Source organism: Rhinoderma darwinii, unplaced genomic scaffold (genome assembly GCF_050947455.1).
Source record: "Rhinoderma darwinii isolate aRhiDar2 unplaced genomic scaffold, aRhiDar2.hap1 Scaffold_1721, whole genome shotgun sequence".
NCBI classification, from domain to species: Eukaryota; Metazoa; Chordata; class Amphibia; order Anura; family Rhinodermatidae; genus Rhinoderma; species Rhinoderma darwinii.
Window position 1 is genome coordinate 32,699 of NW_027462110.1, and position 15,659 is coordinate 48,357.

Genomic DNA, 15,659 nt, shown 5'->3' on the forward strand with positions numbered 1-15,659 from the left:
TATTGGCTGTTTGCTGTTCCCCTACTCCACTCCACTATTTGACTGTTGTGCTGCATCAATCAATCAATCAATCAATCAATCAATCAATCAATCAATCAATCAATCAGTGGCTGGCTCAGGTGCAGCTCTTTAACTTACCTAAAAGGGAGGGCGGAGAGAAGACAAGGAAGGTGAATGAGGTGTTCCAATGTGAAATGCCGGAAACACAGAAACACAGACGACACACAACAAGAGGTGGCAATCTATTCATTAATTGCATTTAATCAATGAGCTCATTATCACTCATGCATTGTCCAACAGGTGTTGAAATAATGGGATTAAAAGGGGAGATCCCTTCAGAAAGACAGAAACAATAGCAAAGACAAAAAACACTTTTGGAATCTGCTTTTAGTCAACACATAAGGAAAGGGTGCACCGGTCCTGGAAATACTGCAATACCAGGTCAATGCGTGGAGTGGACAGAGCAAGCTCTATTTCCATCTCCCTGTTCTAAAAATCCATTTAATATATGGTCCCCAGATAGGGGACGTATCAGATATTAAACTGATAAGAACAGATACTACACTTGATCTTAGCCAAAAGGCCGAGAAGCGATAACCCGAACGGGCCGCGCGTTGCCCGAGCCTGCCCGATACTGCTGTTCAGCCCTTGCAGCGATTCAGCCTACTTCTAGGCAATTCCATGGGGCCCTGCAGGCTCACACACTCACAGCTACACGGGAGGTGAATAAAGGCCGGAGAGGAAGCCAGACAGGATTTGCTTCTTTTGCTTGCACCACAATGCAGTGCTGAAAGAGGAGGAATCTACATAAAAACGCCTTCCTGGCAACGCCCAAATGCCCTGCTGCCATGCAGATAAACACTGGCAGCGGCAGCAAGTGCATGCCCACAGCCACCCCTTGTTCCTTCACACCTTGTATCAGCTGTAATCCAGTCCAGTCCAGTGCTGCCTGCTGAGCAGCACTGACCAACACTGCCTGGGCCCAGGCTTTTATCTCTGAGGCCCCATTATGATGTCAGAAAGCTGGCTCTGGAATCCTGAGGGCTCCACTATGACACGTGCAAAGTTCCGTCTGAACTTTATATAAGACGGTGAGGCTCAGTCAGTCACTCAGTGTTGCCTGAGAGGGCAACACTGCAACAGCCGGCCGCCAGGCTGTCTTTTTTTTGCACAGCTAGTTGCCTCCAGGAGGCCACAAGAGGGAGACAAGGGACTGCAAAATGGAAAATAGGCATCCACCAACTTTACAGACAACTTCTCCTTGCTCCTACAACCTCCATCCTTGCACAGTTTGTTATTCTTCTAGGTAACATAGTAACAAATCCAAATTGCTGCTCTCTTTGTAGGCAAGCAAGGCTTTGTTGCAACTGCAATTCTTACTTCTTCTTGAAATGTAGGGACGACAGTACATTCCATCACATCCATCTAGTGTACACAGGTAGGTCCATTGTGGCGGGCAGGCGAGCGGGCGGGCTGCTTTATTGGCTGTTTGCTGTTCCCCTACTCCACTCCACTATTTGACTGTTGTGCTGCATCAATCAATCAATCAATCAATCAATCAATCAATCAATCAATCAATCAATCAATCAATCAATCAGTGGCTGGCTCAGGTGCAGCTCTTTAACTTACCTAAAAGGGAGGGCGGAGAGAAGACAAGGAAGGTGAATGAGGTGTTCCAATGTGAAATGCCGGAAACACAGAAACACAGACGACACACAACAAGAGGTGGCAATCTATTCATTAATTGCATTTAATCAATGAGCTCATTATCACTCATGCATTGTCCAACAGGTGTTGAAATAATGGGATTAAAAGGGGAGATCCCTTCAGAAAGACAGAAACAATAGCAAAGACAAAAAACACTTTTGGAATCTGCTTTTAGTCAACACATAAGGAAAGGGTGCACCGGTCCTGGAAATACTGCAATACCAGGTCAATGCGTGGAGTGGACAGAGCAAGCTCTATTTCCATCTCCCTGTTCTAAAAATCCATTTAATATATGGTCCCCAGATAGGGGACGTATCAGATATTAAACTGATAAGAACAGATACTACACTTGATCTTAGCCAAAAGGCCGAGAAGCGATAACCCGAACGGGCCGCGCGTTGCCCGAGCCTGCCCGATACTGCTGTTCAGCCCTTGCAGCGATTCAGCCTACTTCGAGGCAATTCCATGGGGCCCTGCAGGCTCACACACTCACAGCTACACGGGAGGTGAATAAAGGCCGGAGAGGAAGCCAGACAGGATTTGCTTCTTTTGCTTGCACCACAATGCAGTGCTGAAAGAGGAGGAATCTACATAAAAACGCCTTCCTGGCAACGCCCAAATGCCCTGCTGCCATGCAGATAAACACTGGCAGCGGCAGCAAGTGCATGCCCACAGCCACCCCTTGTTCCTTCACACCTTGTATCAGCTGTAATCCAGTCCAGTCCAGTGCTGCCTGCTGAGCAGCACTGACCAACACTGCCTGGGCCCAGGCTTTTATCTCTGAGGCCCCATTATGATGTCAGAAAGCTGGCTCTGGAATCCTGAGGGCTCCACTATGACACGTGCAAAGTTCCGTCTGAACTTTATATAAGACGGTGAGGCTCAGTCAGTCACTCAGTGTTGCCTGAGAGGGCAACACTGCAACAGCCGGCCGCCAGGCTGTCTTTTTTTTGCACAGCTAGTTGCCTCCAGGAGGCCACAAGAGGGAGACAAGGGACTGCAAAATGGAAAATAGGCATCCACCAACTTTACAGACAACTTCTCCTTGCTCCTACAACCTCCATCCTTGCACAGTTTGTTATTCTTCTAGGTAACATAGTAACAAATCCAAATTGCTGCTCTCTTTGTAGGCAAGCAAGGCTTTGTTGCAACTGCAATTCTTACTTCTTCTTGAAATGTAGGGACGACAGTACATTCCATCACATCCATCTAGTGTACACAGGTAGGTCCATTGTGGCGGGCAGGCGAGCGGGCGGGCTGCTTTATTGGCTGTTTGCTGTTCCCCTACTCCACTCCACTATTTGACTGTTGTGCTGCATCAATCAATCAATCAATCAATCAATCAATCAATCAATCAATCAATCAATCAATCAGTGGCTGGCTCAGGTGCAGCTCTTTAACTTACCTAAAAGGGAGGGCGGAGAGAAGACAAGGAAGGTGAATGAGGTGTTCCAATGTGAAATGCCGGAAACACAGAAACACAGACGACACACAACAAGAGGTGGCAATCTATTCATTAATTGCATTTAATCAATGAGCTCATTATCACTCATGCATTGTCCAACAGGTGTTGAAATAATGGGATTAAAAGGGGAGATCCCTTCAGAAAGACAGAAACAATAGCAAAGACAAAAAACACTTTTGGAATCTGCTTTTAGTCAACACATAAGGAAAGGGTGCACCGGTCCTGGAAATACTGCAATACCAGGTCAATGCGTGGAGTGGACAGAGCAAGCTCTATTTCCATCTCCCTGTTCTAAAAATCCATTTAATATATGGTCCCCAGATAGGGGACGTATCAGATATTAAACTGATAAGAACAGATACTACACTTGATCTTAGCCAAAAGGCCGAGAAGCGATAACCCGAACGGGCCGCGCGTTGCCCGAGCCTGCCCGATACTGCTGTTCAGCCCTTGCAGCGATTCAGCCTACTTCTAGGCAATTCCATGGGGCCCTGCAGGCTCACACACTCACAGCTACACGGGAGGTGAATAAAGGCCGGAGAGGAAGCCAGACAGGATTTGCTTCTTTTGCTTGCACCACAATGCAGTGCTGAAAGAGGAGGAATCTACATAAAAACGCCTTCCTGGCAACGCCCAAATGCCCTGCTGCCATGCAGATAAACACTGGCAGCGGCAGCAAGTGCATGCCCACAGCCACCCCTTGTTCCTTCACACCTTGTATCAGCTGTAATCCAGTCCAGTCCAGTGCTGCCTGCTGAGCAGCACTGACCAACACTGCCTGGGCCCAGGCTTTTATCTCTGAGGCCCCATTATGATGTCAGAAAGCTGGCTCTGGAATCCTGAGGGCTCCACTATGACACGTGCAAAGTTCCGTCTGAACTTTATATAAGACGGTGAGGCTCAGTCAGTCACTCAGTGTTGCCTGAGAGGGCAACACTGCAACAGCCGGCCGCCAGGCTGTCTTTTTTTTGCACAGCTAGTTGCCTCCAGGAGGCCACAAGAGGGAGACAAGGGACTGCAAAATGGAAAATAGGCATCCACCAACTTTACAGACAACTTCTCCTTGCTCCTACAACCTCCATCCTTGCACAGTTTGTTATTCTTCTAGGTAACATAGTAACAAATCCAAATTGCTGCTCTCTTTGTAGGCAAGCAAGGCTTTGTTGCAACTGCAATTCTTACTTCTTCTTGAAATGTAGGGACGACAGTACATTCCATCACATCCATCTAGTGTACACAGGTAGGTCCAGGGCCGCCATCAGGGGGGGACTGGGGGTACTGCAGTGAGGGGCCCGGGCATAAATTAAAAAAAAAGGGGCCCGCACTCTGTCGCTGGAATTAATATACTCACGGCAGTGTGACTCTTACGATTTCATTTCGGTGAAAGGAACAGGTCCCATCACGAAGCAGGGGCCCGTTCATTACATCAGAATAAAACCGTAAGTGCCCGCTGGAGAGTGACATGTGCCTGCCCCTCCTCCTCCGCAACAGTGTGACAGCGTGTGGGGAGGAGACAAGGGGTGGAGACATCACAGCAGCGGGAGTTATGAGCTCAGCCTCGGAGGATACGTCCAGCAGCAGCAGTCGTCGTCTTCTTCTTCAGACACAGTGAGTACTAACTTATGTCTGTGTCCGGCTGCTGCTGCCCGGAGCCTCCTGAAAAAATCTCCTCCTGCCCCCATAGAAAGTAAATATCTTCCCCACCTCTGTATTATGTTAACACTGCAGCGTAGGATTGTATCAGCTCTACGGCTCTTATCTCCCGTCCTGTGTAACATGTGCAATAAACCTGTCTTCTCCCTCTGTTTACACAGGACAGGAGAAAAGAGCCGTCGTGGAGCTGATAGTGATACAATCCTATGCTGCAGTGTGAACTAATACAGACGTGGGGAAGATTTTTGCTTTCTATGGGGATGGGGTAGAGTTAGATGATAATGGGGGCAGGGAGATGATAATGGGAGCAGGGAGATGATAATGGGGGCAGGGAGATGATAATGGGGGCAGGGAGATGATAATGGGGGCAGGGAGATGATAATGGGGCAGGGAGATGATAATGGGGCAGTGAGATGATAATGGGGGCAGGGAGATAATAATGGGGGCAGGGAGATGATAATGGGGCAGGGAGATGATAATGGGAGCAGGGAGATGATAATGGGGGCAGGGAGATGATAATGGGGGCAGGGAGATGATAATGGGGGCAGGGAGATGATAATGGGGGCAGGGAGATGATAATGGGGCAGTGAGATGATAATGGGGCAGGGAGATGATAATGGGGGCAGGGAGATGATAATGGGGCAGGGAGATGATAATGGGGGCAGGGAGATGATAATGAGGCAGGGAGATGATAATGGGGGCAGGGAGATGATAATGGGGGCAGTGAGATGATAATGGGGGCAGGGAGATGATAATGGGGGCAGGGAGATGATAATGGGGCAGTGAGATGATAATGGGGGCAGGGAGATGATAATGGGGGCAGGGAGATGATAATGGGGGCAGGGAGATGATAATGGGGCAGGGAGATGATAATGGGGGCAGGGAGATGATAATGGGGCAGTGAGATGATAATGGGGCAGGGAGATGATAATGGGGGCAGGGAGATGATAATGGGGGCAGGGAGATGATAATGGGGGCAGGGAGATGATAATGGGGGCAGGGAGATGATAATGGGGGCAGGGAGATGATAATGGGGCAGTGAGATGATAATGGGGCAGGGAGATGATAATGGGGGCAGGGAGATGATAATGGGGCAGATAGATGATAATGGGGGCAGATAGATGATAATGGGGGCAGGGAGATGATAATGGGGGCAGGGAGATGATAATGGGGCAGGGAGATGATAATGGGGGCAGATAGATGATAATGGGGGCAGGGAGATGATAATGGGGCAGGGAGATGATAATGGGGCAGGGAGATGATAATGGGGCAGGGAGATGATAATGGGGGCAGGGAGATGATAATGGGGCAGTGAGATGATAATGGGGCAGATAGATGATAATGGGGGCAGATAGATGATAATGGGGGCAGGGAGATGATAATGGTGCAGGGAGATGATAATGGGCAGGGAGATGATAATGGGGGCAGGGAGATGATAATGGGGGTAGAGTTAGATGATAATGGGGGCAGGGAGATGATAATGGGGGCAGGGAGATGATAATGGGGCAGGGAGATGATAATGGGGGCAGGGAGATGATAATGGGGCAGTGAGATGATAATGGGGCAGGGAGATGATAATGGGGGCAGGGAGATGATAATGGGGCAGATAGATGATAATGGGGGCAGATAGATGATAATGGGGGCAGGGAGATGATAATGGGGGCAGGGAGATGATAATGGGGCAGGGAGATGATAATGGGGGCAGATAGATGATAATGGGGGCAGGGAGATGATAATGGGGCAGGGAGATGATAATGGGGCAGGGAGATGATAATGGGGGCAGGGAGATGATAATGGGGCAGTGAGATGATAATGGGGGCAGATAGATGATAATGGGGGCAGGGAGATGATAATGGGGCAGGGAGATGATAATGGGCAGGGAGATGATAATGGGGGCAGGGAGATGATAATGGGGGTAGAGTTAGATGATAATGGGGGCAGGGAGATGATAATGGGGGCAGGGAGATGATAATGGGGCAGGGAGATGATAATGGGGCAGGGAGATGATAATGGGGGCAGGGAGATGATAATGGGGGCAGGGAGATGATAATGGGGCAGGGAGATGATAATGGGGGCAGATAGATGATAATGGGGGCAGGGAGATGATAATGGGGGCAGGGAGATGATAATGGGGGCAGGGAGATGATAATGGGGCAGGGAGATGATAATGGGGGCAGATAGATGATAATGGGGGCAGGGAGATGATAATGGGGGCAGGGAGATGATAATGGGGCAGGGAGATGATAATGGGGGCAGGGAGATGATAATGGGGGCAGGGAGATGATAATGGGGGCAGGGAGATGATAATGGGGGCAGGGAGATGATAATGGGGCAGTGAGATGGCATTAGGTAGGGAGGGAAATGATGCTAGAGTGGGAAGGAGATAATAATGGAGGGCGGATGGCACTTGAGTAGGGATGCACGATGCATCAAAACTTCGATACGGTTTCGATACCGTGCACCCCCAAACGGTTCAATACCGTTATTTCATGTATTTCGATACTAAGCTGTGCGGCCGCACAGCTCAATATTGTAATACATGAATGTATGAGAGCGGAGCTGCGGCTGTGTAACACAGTCACGGCCCTGCTCCGGAGTCCTGACATGTGCGCGCCGCCAGGATTATGTGATGCGGCCAGCGCTGCACTAATGAGCGGCGGCACTGAAAACAGAACATGGCGGGCGCACTACAAAACACCCCCACATCTTCTGTCTTCAGTGCCTGAACCGCCGCTCATTAGTGCAGCGCCGCCCGCATCACCTCGTGCTGACCGCGTGCGGGGCGGGGCAATGGTTGTATTACACAGCCGCAGTCCCACTCTATAAAGGCAGAGATCAAAGAAACCTCTCATCTCTGTCGCTATTCCCCTGAATGCTGCGATCAAAGCTGACTGCAGCATTCAGGGGAAAATAAGAAGGGGGGATGCCCCTTGGATCACGTCACAGGAATCCCTGTGACGCGATTGAGGGACATACCATATATGGGCAGACAGCCCAAGGTCCAATGAAGGACCCCAGGGCTGTCTTACCATATTTCCTGTTAGGGCATACTCAGGTCTGTCCTAACAACTGCCTGTGTACTATCCGTATATAGATATATACCAGTACATTAAAGTTTCAAAAAGAAAGTAAAAACATAAAGTAATGTTAAATTAAAAAAAAATACACATACACCTTTTTTACAAAACACATTAAAATAAGTCTCAATACATAAAATATTCACATTCAGTATTGGCGCGCCCGTAATAACCTGCACAACAATTTTTTTGCATCATTTATGATGTGTACGTTGTAAAAAATAAAATAAAAACTTCTTTCACTTATTAATGTGAGGCACGAGGTATTATGAATTTTGAACCTCCATATGCCTCACATTAATAGTAATTAACCCCATCATGTACCTTACACATTAACCCTTTATAATTGAGGAACATGATGGGGTTAATTACTATTAATGTGAGGCACATGGAGGTTAAATTTACCATCACACCTCGCGCCTCACATAAGAAATGGAAGAACTGTTTTTTTTTTTTATTACTGTTGGCAAAGTATCGCTTTGTTATCGAAATCGCAATACTACACAAAGCATCGGTACCGAAGTCCAAATTCTGGTATCGTGACATCCCTCCACTGGAGGAGGCATTATACAATGGGGGGGGGGGGTGGGTAATAATTGGGTGAAAAGTGATGATATCTGAAGGGAGGGGAGAAATTATACATGGGGAGGGGTAGAGGAAGGAGAGAGTATACCTGGGTAGGGGGAGAAAGCTTATACTGGAGGCATAGTTAGCAACAGTCCTGAATTTGCAGGGACTGTCCTGAATCTAAAGAGGCAGTCCCGGCAAATTACTGTCCCAGACATGTCTCAGCCACTGCCATATTCAATTGTATCTGCGTCCACAGGATGCAGATACAATTGAATACTATGGCAGAGCAGGAAAGTATCAGCTTCCTGCTCTGCCATTCACCCATCCAGGAGCGGAATCCCCGGCCAGAGAGTTGCCGACACTCTGGTCGGGCATTCCTCTCCTAGAGGTAGCCCCTGAGGTCACTGTCCATATATGGACAGTGAGGTCAGGGTCTCCTCCTGGACTGGAATCCCCTGTAGAGAGTGCCACACACTCCCCTGTAGTTAGCGCCGAACATACCCCCTGTAGATAGCGCCACACACACACTCCCCTGTAGATAGTGTCACACACTGCCCCCTGTAGATAGCACCACACAATCCCATGTAGATAGCGCCACACAATCCCATGTAGATAGCGCCACACCCACCCTGTAGATAGCGCCACACCCCCCCCCTGTAGATAGCGCCTCACCCACCCCTGCAGATAGCGCCACACACAGCCCCCTGTAGATAGCGCTACACACAGATAACGTGTGTGCAGCGTGTGAAGAGAATGCAAAAGCATCATCCAGACATGCCCGTGGCGGTGGGAGATCTTAGGGACTACATTTTGGTGAGTGACTCTGCTGTGTATAGGGCTTCAGTGCAATGATTTTTGTTTATATTGCCCTCCTACACCCTGACAGATTGTACATACACACACACACACACACACACACACACATACACACACACTCACTTTCCCTTTTTGCCCCCCACAGAGCCGCTGTCTCTTGTCTCTTCCTTGTCACTCCACAGAGCCCCTGTGAGGTTGCGTCTCCCCCCTGGCTACCACTGCTACCTTCAGTTCTCCCAGCCCTGGCACTTAGTTTCTCCCCTTTGCCCTCCGACACCCACCTCCTGTCTCTGCCCTGCTCCTCCAAAGAGTTTTCTTTTTAATGTGCCCTACCTCCCGCCCCTTTACATTTCACCCCCCCCCCTCCTAATAACGAGGGGGGCGGGGGCCCAGACTCATTGGCAGTATGGGGCCCAGAAATTCCTGATGGCAGCCCTGGGTAGGTCCATTGTGGCGGGCAGGCGAGCGGGCGGGCTGCTTTATTGGCTGTTTGCTGTTCCCCTACTCCACTCCACTATTTGACTGTTGTGCTGCATCAATCAATCAATCAATCAATCAATCAATCAATCAATCAATCAATCAATCAGTGGCTGGCTCAGGTGCAGCTCTTTAACTTACCTAAAAGGGAGGGCGGAGAGAAGACAAGGAAGGTGAATGAGGTGTTCCAATGTGAAATGCCGGAAACACAGAAACACAGACGACACACAACAAGAGGTGGCAATCTATTCATTAATTGCATTTAATCAATGAGCTCATTATCACTCATGCATTGTCCAACAGGTGTTGAAATAATGGGATTAAAAGGGGAGATCCCTTCAGAAAGACAGAAACAATAGCAAAGACAAAAAACACTTTTGGAATCTGCTTTTAGTCAACACATAAGGAAAGGGTGCACCGGTCCTGGAAATACTGCAATACCAGGTCAATGCGTGGAGTGGACAGAGCAAGCTCTATTTCCATCTCCCTGTTCTAAAAATCCATTTAATATATGGTCCCCAGATAGGGGACGTATCAGATATTAAACTGATAAGAACAGATACTACACTTGATCTTAGCCAAAAGGCCGAGAAGCGATAACCCGAACGGGCCGCGCGTTGCCCGAGCCTGCCCGATACTGCTGTTCAGCCCTTGCAGCGATTCAGCCTACTTCTAGGCAATTCCATGGGGCCCTGCAGGCTCACACACTCACAGCTACACGGGAGGTGAATAAAGGCCGGAGAGGAAGCCAGACAGGATTTGCTTCTTTTGCTTGCACCACAATGCAGTGCTGAAAGAGGAGGAATCTACATAAAAACGCCTTCCTGGCAACGCCCAAATGCCCTGCTGCCATGCAGATAAACACTGGCAGCGGCAGCAAGTGCATGCCCACAGCCACCCCTTGTTCCTTCACACCTTGTATCAGCTGTAATCCAGTCCAGTCCAGTGCTGCCTGCTGAGCAGCACTGACCAACACTGCCTGGGCCCAGGCTTTTATCTCTGAGGCCCCATTATGATGTCAGAAAGCTGGCTCTGGAATCCTGAGGGCTCCACTATGACACGTGCAAAGTTCCGTCTGAACTTTATATAAGACGGTGAGGCTCAGTCAGTCACTCAGTGTTGCCTGAGAGGGCAACACTGCAACAGCCGGCCGCCAGGCTGTCTTTTTTTTGCACAGCTAGTTGCCTCCAGGAGGCCACAAGAGGGAGACAAGGGACTGCAAAATGGAAAATAGGCATCCACCAACTTTACAGACAACTTCTCCTTGCTCCTACAACCTCCATCCTTGCACAGTTTGTTATTCTTCTAGGTAACATAGTAACAAATCCAAATTGCTGCTCTCTTTGTAGGCAAGCAAGGCTTTGTTGCAACTGCAATTCTTACTTCTTCTTGAAATGTAGGGACGACAGTACATTCCATCACATCCATCTAGTGTACACAGGTAGGTCCATTGTGGCGGGCAGGCGAGCGGGCGGGCTGCTTTATTGGCTGTTTGCTGTTCCCCTACTCCACTCCACTATTTGACTGTTGTGCTGCATCAATCAATCAATCAATCAATCAATCAATCAATCAATCAGTGGCTGGCTCAGGTGCAGCTCTTTAACTTACCTAAAAGGGAGGGCGGAGAGAAGACAAGGAAGGTGAATGAGGTGTTCCAATGTGAAATGCCGGAAACACAGAAACACAGACGACACACAACAAGAGGTGGCAATCTATTCATTAATTGCATTTAATCAATGAGCTCATTATCACTCATGCATTGTCCAACAGGTGTTGAAATAATGGGATTAAAAGGGGAGATCCCTTCAGAAAGACAGAAACAATAGCAAAGACAAAAAACACTTTTGGAATCTGCTTTTAGTCAACACATAAGGAAAGGGTGCACCGGTCCTGGAAATACTGCAATACCAGGTCAATGCGTGGAGTGGACAGAGCAAGCTCTATTTCCATCTCCCTGTTCTAAAAATCCATTTAATATATGGTCCCCAGATAGGGGACGTATCAGATATTAAACTGATAAGAACAGATACTACACTTGATCTTAGCCAAAAGGCCGAGAAGCGATAACCCGAACGGGCCGCGCGTTGCCCGAGCCTGCCCGATACTGCTGTTCAGCCCTTGCAGCGATTCAGCCTACTTCTAGGCAATTCCATGGGGCCCTGCAGGCTCACACACTCACAGCTACACGGGAGGTGAATAAAGGCCGGAGAGGAAGCCAGACAGGATTTGCTTCTTTTGCTTGCACCACAATGCAGTGCTGAAAGAGGAGGAATCTACATAAAAACGCCTTCCTGGCAACGCCCAAATGCCCTGCTGCCATGCAGATAAACACTGGCAGCGGCAGCAAGTGCATGCCCACAGCCACCCCTTGTTCCTTCACACCTTGTATCAGCTGTAATCCAGTCCAGTCCAGTGCTGCCTGCTGAGCAGCACTGACCAACACTGCCTGGGCCCAGGCTTTTATCTCTGAGGCCCCATTATGATGTCAGAAAGCTGGCTCTGGAATCCTGAGGGCTCCACTATGACACGTGCAAAGTTCCGTCTGAACTTTATATAAGACGGTGAGGCTCAGTCAGTCACTCAGTGTTGCCTGAGAGGGCAACACTGCAACAGCCGGCCGCCAGGCTGTCTTTTTTTTGCACAGCTAGTTGCCTCCAGGAGGCCACAAGAGGGAGACAAGGGACTGCAAAATGGAAAATAGGCATCCACCAACTTTACAGACAACTTCTCCTTGCTCCTACAACCTCCATCCTTGCACAGTTTGTTATTCTTCTAGGTAACATAGTAACAAATCCAAATTGCTGCTCTCTTTGTAGGCAAGCAAGGCTTTGTTGCAACTGCAATTCTTACTTCTTCTTGAAATGTAGGGACGACAGTACATTCCATCACATCCATCTAGTGTACACAGGTAGGTCCATTGTGGCGGGCAGGCGAGCGGGCGGGCTGCTTTATTGGCTGTTTGCTGTTCCCCTACTCCACTCCACTATTTGACTGTTGTGCTGCATCAATCAATCAATCAATCAATCAATCAGTGGCTGGCTCAGGTGCAGCTCTTTAACTTACCTAAAAGGGAGGGCGGAGAGAAGACAAGGAAGGTGAATGAGGTGTTCCAATGTGAAATGCCGGAAACACAGAAACACAGACGACACACAACAAGAGGTGGCAATCTATTCATTAATTGCATTTAATCAATGAGCTCATTATCACTCATGCATTGTCCAACAGGTGTTGAAATAATGGGATTAAAAGGGGAGATCCCTTCAGAAAGACAGAAACAATAGCAAAGACAAAAAACACTTTTGGAATCTGCTTTTAGTCAACACATAAGGAAAGGGTGCACCGGTCCTGGAAATACTGCAATACCAGGTCAATGCGTGGAGTGGACAGAGCAAGCTCTATTTCCATCTCCCTGTTCTAAAAATCCATTTAATATATGGTCCCCAGATAGGGGACGTATCAGATATTAAACTGATAAGAACAGATACTACACTTGATCTTAGCCAAAAGGCCGAGAAGCGATAACCCGAACGGGCCGCGCGTTGCCCGAGCCTGCCCGATACTGCTGTTCAGCCCTTGCAGCGATTCAGCCTACTTCTAGGCAATTCCATGGGGCCCTGCAGGCTCACACACTCACAGCTACACGGGAGGTGAATAAAGGCCGGAGAGGAAGCCAGACAGGATTTGCTTCTTTTGCTTGCACCACAATGCAGTGCTGAAAGAGGAGGAATCTACATAAAAACGCCTTCCTGGCAACGCCCAAATGCCCTGCTGCCATGCAGATAAACACTGGCAGCGGCAGCAAGTGCATGCCCACAGCCACCCCTTGTTCCTTCACACCTTGTATCAGCTGTAATCCAGTCCAGTCCAGTGCTGCCTGCTGAGCAGCACTGACCAACACTGCCTGGGCCCAGGCTTTTATCTCTGAGGCCCCATTATGATGTCAGAAAGCTGGCTCTGGAATCCTGAGGGCTCCACTATGACACGTGCAAAGTTCCGTCTGAACTTTATATAAGACGGTGAGGCTCAGTCAGTCACTCAGTGTTGCCTGAGAGGGCAACACTGCAACAGCCGGCCGCCAGGCTGTCTTTTTTTTGCACAGCTAGTTGCCTCCAGGAGGCCACAAGAGGGAGACAAGGGACTGCAAAATGGAAAATAGGCATCCACCAACTTTACAGACAACTTCTCCTTGCTCCTACAACATCCATCCTTGCACAGTTTGTTATTCTTCTAGGTAACATAGTAACAAATCCAAATTGCTGCTCTCTTTGTAGGCAAGCAAGGCTTTGTTGCAACTGCAATTCTTACTTCTTCTTGAAATGTAGGGACGACAGTACATTCCATCACATCCATCTAGTGTACACAGGTAGGTCCATTGTGGCGGGCAGGCGAGCGGGCGGGCTGCTTTATTGGCTGTTTGCTGTTCCCCTACTCCACTCCACTATTTGACTGTTGTGCTGCATCAATCAATCAATCATCAATCAATCAATCAATCAATCAATCAATCAATCAATCAATCAATCAGTGGCTGGCTCAGGTGCAGCTCTTTAACTTACCTAAAAGGGAGGGCGGAGAGAAGACAAGGAAGGTGAATGAGGTGTTCCAATGTGAAATGCCGGAAACACAGAAACACAGACGACACACAACAAGAGGTGGCAATCTATTCATTAATTGCATTTAATCAATGAGCTCATTATCACTCATGCATTGTCCAACAGGTGTTGAAATAATGGGATTAAAAGGGGAGATCCCTTCAGAAAGACAGAAACAATAGCAAAGACAAAAAACACTTTTGGAATCTGCTTTTAGTCAACACATAAGGAAAGGGTGCACCGGTCCTGGAAATACTGCAATACCAGGTCAATGCGTGGAGTGGACAGAGCAAGCTCTATTTCCATCTCCCTGTTCTAAAAATCCATTTAATATATGGTCCCCAGATAGGGGACGTATCAGATATTAAACTGATAAGAACAGATACTACACTTGATCTTAGCCAAAAGGCCGAGAAGCGATAACCTGAACGGGCCGCGCGTTGCCCGAGCCTGCCCGATACTGCTGTTCAGCCCTTGCAGCGATTCAGCCTACTTCTAGGCAATTCCATGGGGCCCTGCAGGCTCACACACTCACAGCTACACGGGAGGTGAATAAAGGCCGGAGAGGAAGCCAGACAGGACTTGCTTCTTTTGCTTGCACCACAATGCAGTGCTGAAAGAGGAGGAATCTACATAAAAACGCCTTCCTGGCAACGCCCAAATGCCCTGCTGCCATGCAGATAAACACTGGCAGCGGCAGCAAGTGCATGCCCACAGCCACCCCTTGTTCCTTCACACCTTGTATCAGCTGTAATCCAGTCCAGTCCAGTGCTGCCTGCTGAGCAGCACTGACCAACACTGCCTGGGCCCAGGCTTTTATCTCTGAGGCCCCATTATGATGTCAGAAAGCTGGCTCTGGAATCCTGAGGGCTCCACTATGACACGTGCAAAGTTCCGTCTGAACTTTATATAAGACGGTGAGGCTCAGTCAGTCACTCAGTGTTGCCTGAGAGGGCAACACTGCAACAGCCGGCCGCCAGGCTGTCTTTTTTTTGCACAGCTAGTTGCCTCCAGGAGGCCACAAGAGGGAGACAAGGGACTGCAAAATGGAAAATAGGCATCCACCAACTTTACAGACAACTTCTCCTTGCTCCTACAACCTCCATCCTTGCACAGTTTGTTATTCTTCTAGGTAACATAGTAACAAATCCAAATTGCTGCTCTCTTTGTAGGCAAGCAAGGCTTTGTTGCAACTGCAATTCTTACTTCTTCTTGAAATGTAGGGACGACAGTACATTCCATCACATCCATCTAGTGTACACAGGTAGGTCCATTGTGGCGGGCAGGCGAGCGGGCGGGCTGCTT

The 15,659-nt window shown here is 48.7% G+C and overlaps 7 non-coding genes across 7 annotated transcripts; all 7 read right to left on the reverse strand.

The window, feature by feature from the left end:
* Positions 1 to 404: 404 nt before the first annotated feature.
* On the reverse strand, positions 405 to 595 carry LOC142699862 (U2 spliceosomal RNA). The gene has a single exon (XR_012866438.1). It is a non-coding gene; the product is annotated as a U2 spliceosomal RNA (small nuclear RNA).
* A 1,300-nt stretch (positions 596 to 1,895) lies between these two features.
* On the reverse strand, positions 1,896 to 2,086 carry LOC142699863 (U2 spliceosomal RNA). The gene has a single exon (XR_012866439.1). It is a non-coding gene; the product is annotated as a U2 spliceosomal RNA (small nuclear RNA).
* A 1,292-nt stretch (positions 2,087 to 3,378) lies between these two features.
* On the reverse strand, positions 3,379 to 3,569 carry LOC142699864 (U2 spliceosomal RNA). Its single transcript, XR_012866440.1, has one exon. It is a non-coding gene; the product is annotated as a U2 spliceosomal RNA (small nuclear RNA).
* A 6,603-nt stretch (positions 3,570 to 10,172) lies between these two features.
* LOC142699865 (U2 spliceosomal RNA) lies at positions 10,173 to 10,363 on the reverse strand. Its single transcript, XR_012866441.1, has one exon. It is a non-coding gene; the product is annotated as a U2 spliceosomal RNA (small nuclear RNA).
* Positions 10,364 to 11,639: 1,276 nt separating this feature from the next.
* Positions 11,640 to 11,830, reverse strand: LOC142699867 (U2 spliceosomal RNA). Its single transcript, XR_012866442.1, has one exon. It is a non-coding gene; the product is annotated as a U2 spliceosomal RNA (small nuclear RNA).
* A 1,264-nt stretch (positions 11,831 to 13,094) lies between these two features.
* On the reverse strand, positions 13,095 to 13,285 carry LOC142699868 (U2 spliceosomal RNA). The gene has a single exon (XR_012866443.1). It is a non-coding gene; the product is annotated as a U2 spliceosomal RNA (small nuclear RNA).
* A 1,299-nt stretch (positions 13,286 to 14,584) lies between these two features.
* LOC142699869 (U2 spliceosomal RNA) lies at positions 14,585 to 14,775 on the reverse strand. Its single transcript, XR_012866444.1, has one exon. It is a non-coding gene; the product is annotated as a U2 spliceosomal RNA (small nuclear RNA).
* Positions 14,776 to 15,659: the final 884 nt, after the last annotated feature.